This window comes from Rana temporaria, unplaced genomic scaffold, assembly GCF_905171775.1.
Source record: "Rana temporaria unplaced genomic scaffold, aRanTem1.1, whole genome shotgun sequence".
In the NCBI taxonomy this organism is placed as follows: Eukaryota; Metazoa; Chordata; class Amphibia; order Anura; family Ranidae; genus Rana; species Rana temporaria.
In genome coordinates, this window is record NW_024404546.1 from 62228 (window position 1) to 70500 (window position 8273).

The following is an 8273-nucleotide window of genomic DNA, read 5'->3' on the forward strand; positions in this document are numbered from 1 at the left end:
GGAGGAAGGATGGAGGAGGGATGGAGGAAGGAGGGAGGAGGGATGGAGGAAGGAGGGAGGAGGGATGGAGGAAGGATGGAGGAAGGATGGATGAGGGATGGAGGAAGGATGGAGGAGGAATGGAGGAGGAATGGAGGAGGAATGGAAGAGGGATGGAGGAAGGATGGAGGAAGGATGGAGGAGGGAAGGAGGGAGGAGGGATGGAGGAGGGATGGAGGAGGGATGGAGGAAGGATGGAGGAGGGATGGAGGAGGGATGGAGGAAGGATGGAGGAGGGATGGAGGAAGGATGTAGGTGGGATGGAGGAAGGATGGAGGAGGGATGGAGGAGGAATGGAGGAGGGATGGAGGAAGGATGGATGGAGGAGGGATGGAGGAAGGATGGAGGAGGGATGGAGGAGGGAAGGATGGAGGAGGGATGGAGGAGGGATGGGGGAAGGATGGAGGAGGGGTGGAGGAGGGATGGAGGAGGGATGGAGGAAGGATGGAGGAAGGATGGAGGAAGGAAGGATGGAGGAGGGATGGAGGAGGGATGGAGGAGGGATGGATGAAGGATGGAGGAGGGATGGAGGAGAGGAGGGATGGAGGAAGGATGGAGGAAGGATGGAGGAAGGATGGAGGAAGGATGGATGGAGGAGGGGCGGCGCTCGGCGTAGAGCAGCTGCAGCCTCGTCCTCTAAGTATCTCTAACAAAGGACTGGAGATTGAAGAGGACCTGCGATGTCTATAAATGGACTTCATGAGACTCTCAGAGGGTTGCCCCCCCCTCCGGCACAGAACAAAGTCACTCCATCCTCCATTGTCTTGTGGAGTGGTGGAGACGGGGATGAAGTCATCAGAAGTCACAATTGATTTTACTGGAAATGGTTTCATGGGAGAAGTTCAATTTACACTTCTGTCCTCTGATAGGAGGAGAGAGCGGAGTGCGGGGAGATGAGAGACGGACATTACACTTCTGTCCTCTGATAGGAGGAGAGAGCGGAGTGCGGGGAGATGAGAGACGGACATTACACTTCTGTCCTCTGATAGGGGGAGAGAGCGGAGTGCGGGGAGATGAGAGACGGACATTACACTTCTGTCCTCTGATAGGGGGAGAGAGCGGAGTGCGGGGAGATGAGAGACGGACATTACACTTCTGTCCTCTGATAGGAGGAGAGAGCGGAGTGCGGGGAGATGAGAGACGGACATTACACTTCTGTCCTCTGATAGGAGGAGAGAGCGGAGTGCGGGGAGATGAGAGACGGACATTACACTTCTGTCCTCTGATAGGAGGAGAGAGCGGAGTGCGGGGAGATGAGAGACGGACATTACACTTCTGTCCTCTGATAGGAGGAGAGAGCGGAGTGCGGGGAGATGAGAGACGGACATTACACTTCTGTCCTCTGATAGGAGGAGAGAGCGGAGTGCGGGGAGATGAGAGACGGACATTACACTTCTGTCCTCTGATAGGAGGAGAGAGCGGAGTGCGGGGAGATGAGAGACGGACATTACACTTCTGTCCTCTGATAGGAGGAGAGAGCGGAGTGCGGGGAGATGAGAGACGGACATTACACTTCTGTCCTCTGATAGGAGGAGAGAGCGGAGTGCGGGGAGATGAGAGACGGACATTACACTTCTGTCCTCTGATAGGAGGAGAGAGCGGAGTGCGGGGAGATGAGAGACGGACATTACACTTCTGTCCTCTGATAGGAGGAGAGAGCGGAGTGCGGGGAGATGAGAGACGGACATTACACTTCTGTCCTCTGATAGGAGGAGAGAGCGGAGTGCGGGGAGATGAGAGACGGACATTACACTTCTGTCCTCTGATAGGAGGAGAGAGCGGAGTGCGGGGAGATGAGAGACGGACATTACACTTCTGTCCTCTGATAGGAGGAGAGAGCGGAGTGCGGGGAGATGAGAGACGGACATTACACTTCTGTCCTCTGATAGGAGGAGAGAGCGGAGTGCGGGGAGATGAGAGACGGACATTACACTTCTGTCCTCTGATAGGAGGAGAGAGCGGAGTGCGGGGAGATGAGAGACGGACATTACACTTCTGTCCTCTGATAGGAGGAGAGAGCGGAGTGCGGGGAGATGAGAGACGGACATTACACTTCTGTCCTCTGATAGGAGGAGAGAGCGGAGTGCGGGGAGATGAGAGACGGACATTACACTTCTGTCCTCTGATAGGAGGAGAGAGCGGAGTGCGGGGAGATGAGAGACGGACATTACACTTCTGTCCTCTGATAGGAGGAGAGAGCGGAGTGCGGGGAGATGAGAGACGGACATTACACTTCTGTCCTCTGATAGGAGGAGAGAGCGGAGTGCGGGGAGATGAGAGACGGACATTACACTTCTGTCCTCTGATAGGAGGAGAGAGCGGAGTGCGGGGAGATGAGAGACGGACATTACACTTCTGTCCTCTGATAGGAGGAGAGAGCGGAGTGCGGGGAGATGAGAGACGGACATTACACTTCTGTCCTCTGATAGGAGGAGAGAGCGGAGTGCGGGGAGATGAGAGACGGACATTACACTTCTGTCCTCTGATAGGAGGAGAGAGCGGAGTGCGGGGAGATGAGAGACGGACATTACACTTCTGTCCTCTGATAGGAGGAGAGAGCGGAGTGCGGGGAGATGAGAGACGGACATTACACTTCTGTCCTCTGATAGGAGGAGAGAGCGGAGTGCGGGGAGATGAGAGACGGACATTACACTTCTGTCCTCTGATAGGAGGAGAGAGCGGAGTGCGGGGAGATGAGAGACGGACATTACACTTCTGTCCTCTGATAGGAGGAGAGAGCGGAGTGCGGGGAGATGAGAGACGGACATTACACTTCTGTCCTCTGATAGGAGGAGAGAGCGGAGTGCGGGGAGATGAGAGACGGACATTACACTTCTGTCCTCTGATAGGAGGAGAGAGCGGAGTGCGGGGAGATGAGAGACGGACATTACACTTCTGTCCTCTGATAGGAGGAGAGAGCGGAGTGCGGGGAGATGAGAGACGGACATTACACTTCTGTCCTCTGATAGGAGGAGAGAGCGGAGTGCGGGGAGATGAGAGACGGACATTACACTTCTGTCCTCTGATAGGAGGAGAGAGCGGAGTGCGGGGAGATGAGAGACGGACATTACACTTCTGTCCTCTGATAGGAGGAGAGAGCGGAGTGCGGGGAGATGAGAGACGGACATTACACTTCTGTCCTCTGATAGGAGGAGAGAGCGGAGTGCGGGGAGATGAGAGACGGACATTACACTTCTGTCCTCTGATAGGAGGAGAGAGCGGAGTGCGGGGAGATGAGAGACGGACATTACACTTCTGTCCTCTGATAGGAGGAGAGAGCGGAGTGCGGGGAGATGAGAGACGGACATTACACTTCTGTCCTCTGATAGGAGGAGAGAGCGGAGTGCGGGGAGATGAGAGACGGACATTACACTTCTGTCCTCTGATAGGAGGAGAGAGCGGAGTGCGGGGAGATGAGAGACGGACATTACACTTCTGTCCTCTGATAGGAGGAGAGAGCGGAGTGCGGGGAGATGAGAGACGGACATTACACTTCTGTCCTCTGATAGGAGGAGAGAGCGGAGTGCGGGGAGATGAGAGACGGACATTACACTTCTGTCCTCTGATAGGAGGAGAGAGCGGAGTGCGGGGAGATGAGAGACGGACATTACACTTCTGTCCTCTGATAGGAGGAGAGAGCGGAGTGCGGGGAGATGAGAGACGGACATTACACTTCTGTCCTCTGATAGGAGGAGAGAGCGGAGTGCGGGGAGATGAGAGACGGACATTACACTTCTGTCCTCTGATAGGAGGAGAGAGCGGAGTGCGGGGAGATGAGAGACGGACATTACACTTCTGTCCTCTGATAGGAGGAGAGAGCGGAGTGCGGGGAGATGAGAGACGGACATTACACTTCTGTCCTCTGATAGGAGGAGAGAGCGGAGTGCGGGGAGATGAGAGACGGACATTACACTTCTGTCCTCTGATAGGAGGAGAGAGCGGAGTGCGGGGAGATGAGAGACGGACATTACACTTCTGTCCTCTGATAGGAGGAGAGAGCGGAGTGCGGGGAGATGAGAGACGGACATTACACTTCTGTCCTCTGATAGGAGGAGAGAGCGGAGTGCGGGGAGATGAGAGACGGACATTACACTTCTGTCCTCTGATAGGAGGAGAGAGCGGAGTGCGGGGAGATGAGAGACGGACATTACACTTCTGTCCTCTGATAGGAGGAGAGAGCGGAGTGCGGGGAGATGAGAGACGGACATTACACTTCTGTCCTCTGATAGGAGGAGAGAGCGGAGTGCGGGGAGATGAGAGACGGACATTACACTTCTGTCCTCTGATAGGAGGAGAGAGCGGAGTGCGGGGAGATGAGAGACGGACATTACACTTCTGTCCTCTGATAGGAGGAGAGAGCGGAGTGCGGGGAGATGAGAGACGGACATTACACTTCTGTCCTCTGATAGGAGGAGAGAGCGGAGTGCGGGGAGATGAGAGACGGACATTACACTTCTGTCCTCTGATAGGAGGAGAGAGCGGAGTGCGGGGAGATGAGAGACGGACATTACACTTCTGTCCTCTGATAGGAGGAGAGAGCGGAGTGCGGGGAGATGAGAGACGGACATTACACTTCTGTCCTCTGATAGGAGGAGAGAGCGGAGTGCGGGGAGATGAGAGACGGACATTACACTTCTGTCCTCTGATAGGAGGAGAGAGCGGAGTGCGGGGAGATGAGAGACGGACATTACACTTCTGTCCTCTGATAGGAGGAGAGAGCGGAGTGCGGGGAGATGAGAGACGGACATTACACTTCTGTCCTCTGATAGGAGGAGAGAGCGGAGTGCGGGGAGATGAGAGACGGACATTACACTTCTGTCCTCTGATAGGAGGAGAGAGCGGAGTGCGGGGAGATGAGAGACGGACATTACACTTCTGTCCTCTGATAGGAGGAGAGAGCGGAGTGCGGGGAGATGAGAGACGGACATTACACTTCTGTCCTCTGATAGGAGGAGAGAGCGGAGTGCGGGGAGATGAGAGACGGACATTACACTTCTGTCCTCTGATAGGAGGAGAGAGCGGAGTGCGGGGAGATGAGAGACGGACATTACACTTCTGTCCTCTGATAGGAGGAGAGAGCGGAGTGCGGGGAGATGAGAGACGGACATTACACTTCTGTCCTCTGATAGGAGGAGAGAGCGGAGTGCGGGGAGATGAGAGACGGACATTACACTTCTGTCCTCTGATAGGAGGAGAGAGCGGAGTGCGGGGAGATGAGAGACGGACATTACACTTCTGTCCTCTGATAGGAGGAGAGAGCGGAGTGCGGGGAGATGAGAGACGGACATTACACTTCTGTCCTCTGATAGGAGGAGAGAGCGGAGTGCGGGGAGATGAGAGACGGACATTACACTTCTGTCCTCTGATAGGAGGAGAGAGCGGAGTGCGGGGAGATGAGAGACGGACATTACACTTCTGTCCTCTGATAGGAGGAGAGAGCGGAGTGCGGGGAGATGAGAGACGGACATTACACTTCTGTCCTCTGATAGGAGGAGAGAGCGGAGTGCGGGGAGATGAGAGACGGACATTACACTTCTGTCCTCTGATAGGAGGAGAGAGCGGAGTGCGGGGAGATGAGAGACGGACATTACACTTCTGTCCTCTGATAGGAGGAGAGAGCGGAGTGCGGGGAGATGAGAGACGGACATTACACTTCTGTCCTCTGATAGGAGGAGAGAGCGGAGTGCGGGGAGATGAGAGACGGACATTACACTTCTGTCCTCTGATAGGAGGAGAGAGCGGAGTGCGGGGAGATGAGAGACGGACATTACACTTCTGTCCTCTGATAGGAGGAGAGAGCGGAGTGCGGGGAGATGAGAGACGGACATTACACTTCTGTCCTCTGATAGGAGGAGAGAGCGGAGTGCGGGGAGATGAGAGACGGACATTACACTTCTGTCCTCTGATAGGAGGAGAGAGCGGAGTGCGGGGAGATGAGAGACGGACATTACACTTCTGTCCTCTGATAGGAGGAGAGAGCGGAGTGCGGGGAGATGAGAGACGGACATTACACTTCTGTCCTCTGATAGGAGGAGAGAGCGGAGTGCGGGGAGATGAGAGACGGACATTACACTTCTGTCCTCTGATAGGAGGAGAGAGCGGAGTGCGGGGAGATGAGAGACGGACATTACACTTCTGTCCTCTGATAGGAGGAGAGAGCGGAGTGCGGGGAGATGAGAGACGGACATTACACTTCTGTCCTCTGATAGGAGGAGAGAGCGGAGTGCGGGGAGATGAGAGACGGACATTACACTTCTGTCCTCTGATAGGAGGAGAGAGCGGAGTGCGGGGAGATGAGAGACGGACATTACACTTCTGTCCTCTGATAGGAGGAGAGAGCGGAGTGCGGGGAGATGAGAGACGGACATTACACTTCTGTCCTCTGATAGGAGGAGAGAGCGGAGTGCGGGGAGATGAGAGACGGACATTACACTTCTGTCCTCTGATAGGAGGAGAGAGCGGAGTGCGGGGAGATGAGAGACGGACATTACACTTCTGTCCTCTGATAGGAGGAGAGAGCGGAGTGCGGGGAGATGAGAGACGGACATTACACTTCTGTCCTCTGATAGGAGGAGAGAGCGGAGTGCGGGGAGATGAGAGACGGACATTACACTTCTGTCCTCTGATAGGAGGAGAGAGCGGAGTGCGGGGAGATGAGAGACGGACATTACACTTCTGTCCTCTGATAGGAGGAGAGAGCGGAGTGCGGGGAGATGAGAGACGGACATTACACTTCTGTCCTCTGATAGGAGGAGAGAGCGGAGTGCGGGGAGATGAGAGACGGACATTACACTTCTGTCCTCTGATAGGAGGAGAGAGCGGAGTGCGGGGAGATGAGAGACGGACATTACACTTCTGTCCTCTGATAGGAGGAGAGAGCGGAGTGCGGGGAGATGAGAGACGGACATTACACTTCTGTCCTCTGATAGGAGGAGAGAGCGGAGTGCGGGGAGATGAGAGACGGACATTACACTTCTGTCCTCTGATAGGAGGAGAGAGCGGAGTGCGGGGAGATGAGAGACGGACATTACACTTCTGTCCTCTGATAGGAGGAGAGAGCGGAGTGCGGGGAGATGAGAGACGGACATTACACTTCTGTCCTCTGATAGGAGGAGAGAGCGGAGTGCGGGGAGATGAGAGACGGACATTACACTTCTGTCCTCTGATAGGAGGAGAGAGCGGAGTGCGGGGAGATGAGAGACGGACATTACACTTCTGTCCTCTGATAGGAGGAGAGAGCGGAGTGCGGGGAGATGAGAGACGGACATTACACTTCTGTCCTCTGATAGGAGGAGAGAGCGGAGTGCGGGGAGATGAGAGACGGACATTACACTTCTGTCCTCTGATAGGAGGAGAGAGCGGAGTGCGGGGAGATGAGAGACGGACATTACACTTCTGTCCTCTGATAGGAGGAGAGAGCGGAGTGCGGGGAGATGAGAGACGGACATTACACTTCTGTCCTCTGATAGGAGGAGAGAGCGGAGTGCGGGGAGATGAGAGACGGACATTACACTTCTGTCCTCTGATAGGAGGAGAGAGCGGAGTGCGGGGAGATGAGAGACGGACATTACACTTCTGTCCTCTGATAGGAGGAGAGAGCGGAGTGCGGGGAGATGAGAGACGGACATTACACTTCTGTCCTCTGATAGGAGGAGAGAGCGGAGTGCGGGGAGATGAGAGACGGACATTACACTTCTGTCCTCTGATAGGAGGAGAGAGCGGAGTGCGGGGAGATGAGAGACGGACATTACACTTCTGTCCTCTGATAGGAGGAGAGAGCGGAGTGCGGGGAGATGAGAGACGGACATTACACTTCTGTCCTCTGATAGGAGGAGAGAGCGGAGTGCGGGGAGATGAGAGACGGACATTACACTTCTGTCCTCTGATAGGAGGAGAGAGCGGAGTGCGGGGAGATGAGAGACGGACATTACACTTCTGTCCTCTGATAGGAGGAGAGAGCGGAGTGCGGGGAGATGAGAGACGGACATTACACTTCTGTCCTCTGATAGGAGGAGAGAGCGGAGTGCGGGGAGATGAGAGACGGACATTACACTTCTGTCCTCTGATAGGAGGAGAGAGCGGAGTGCGGGGAGATGAGAGACGGACATTACACTTCTGTCCTCTGATAGGAGGAGAGAGCGGAGTGCGGGGAGATGAGAGACGGACATTACACTTCTGTCCTCTGATAGGAGGAGAGAGCGGAGTGCGGGGAGATGAGAGACGGACATTACACT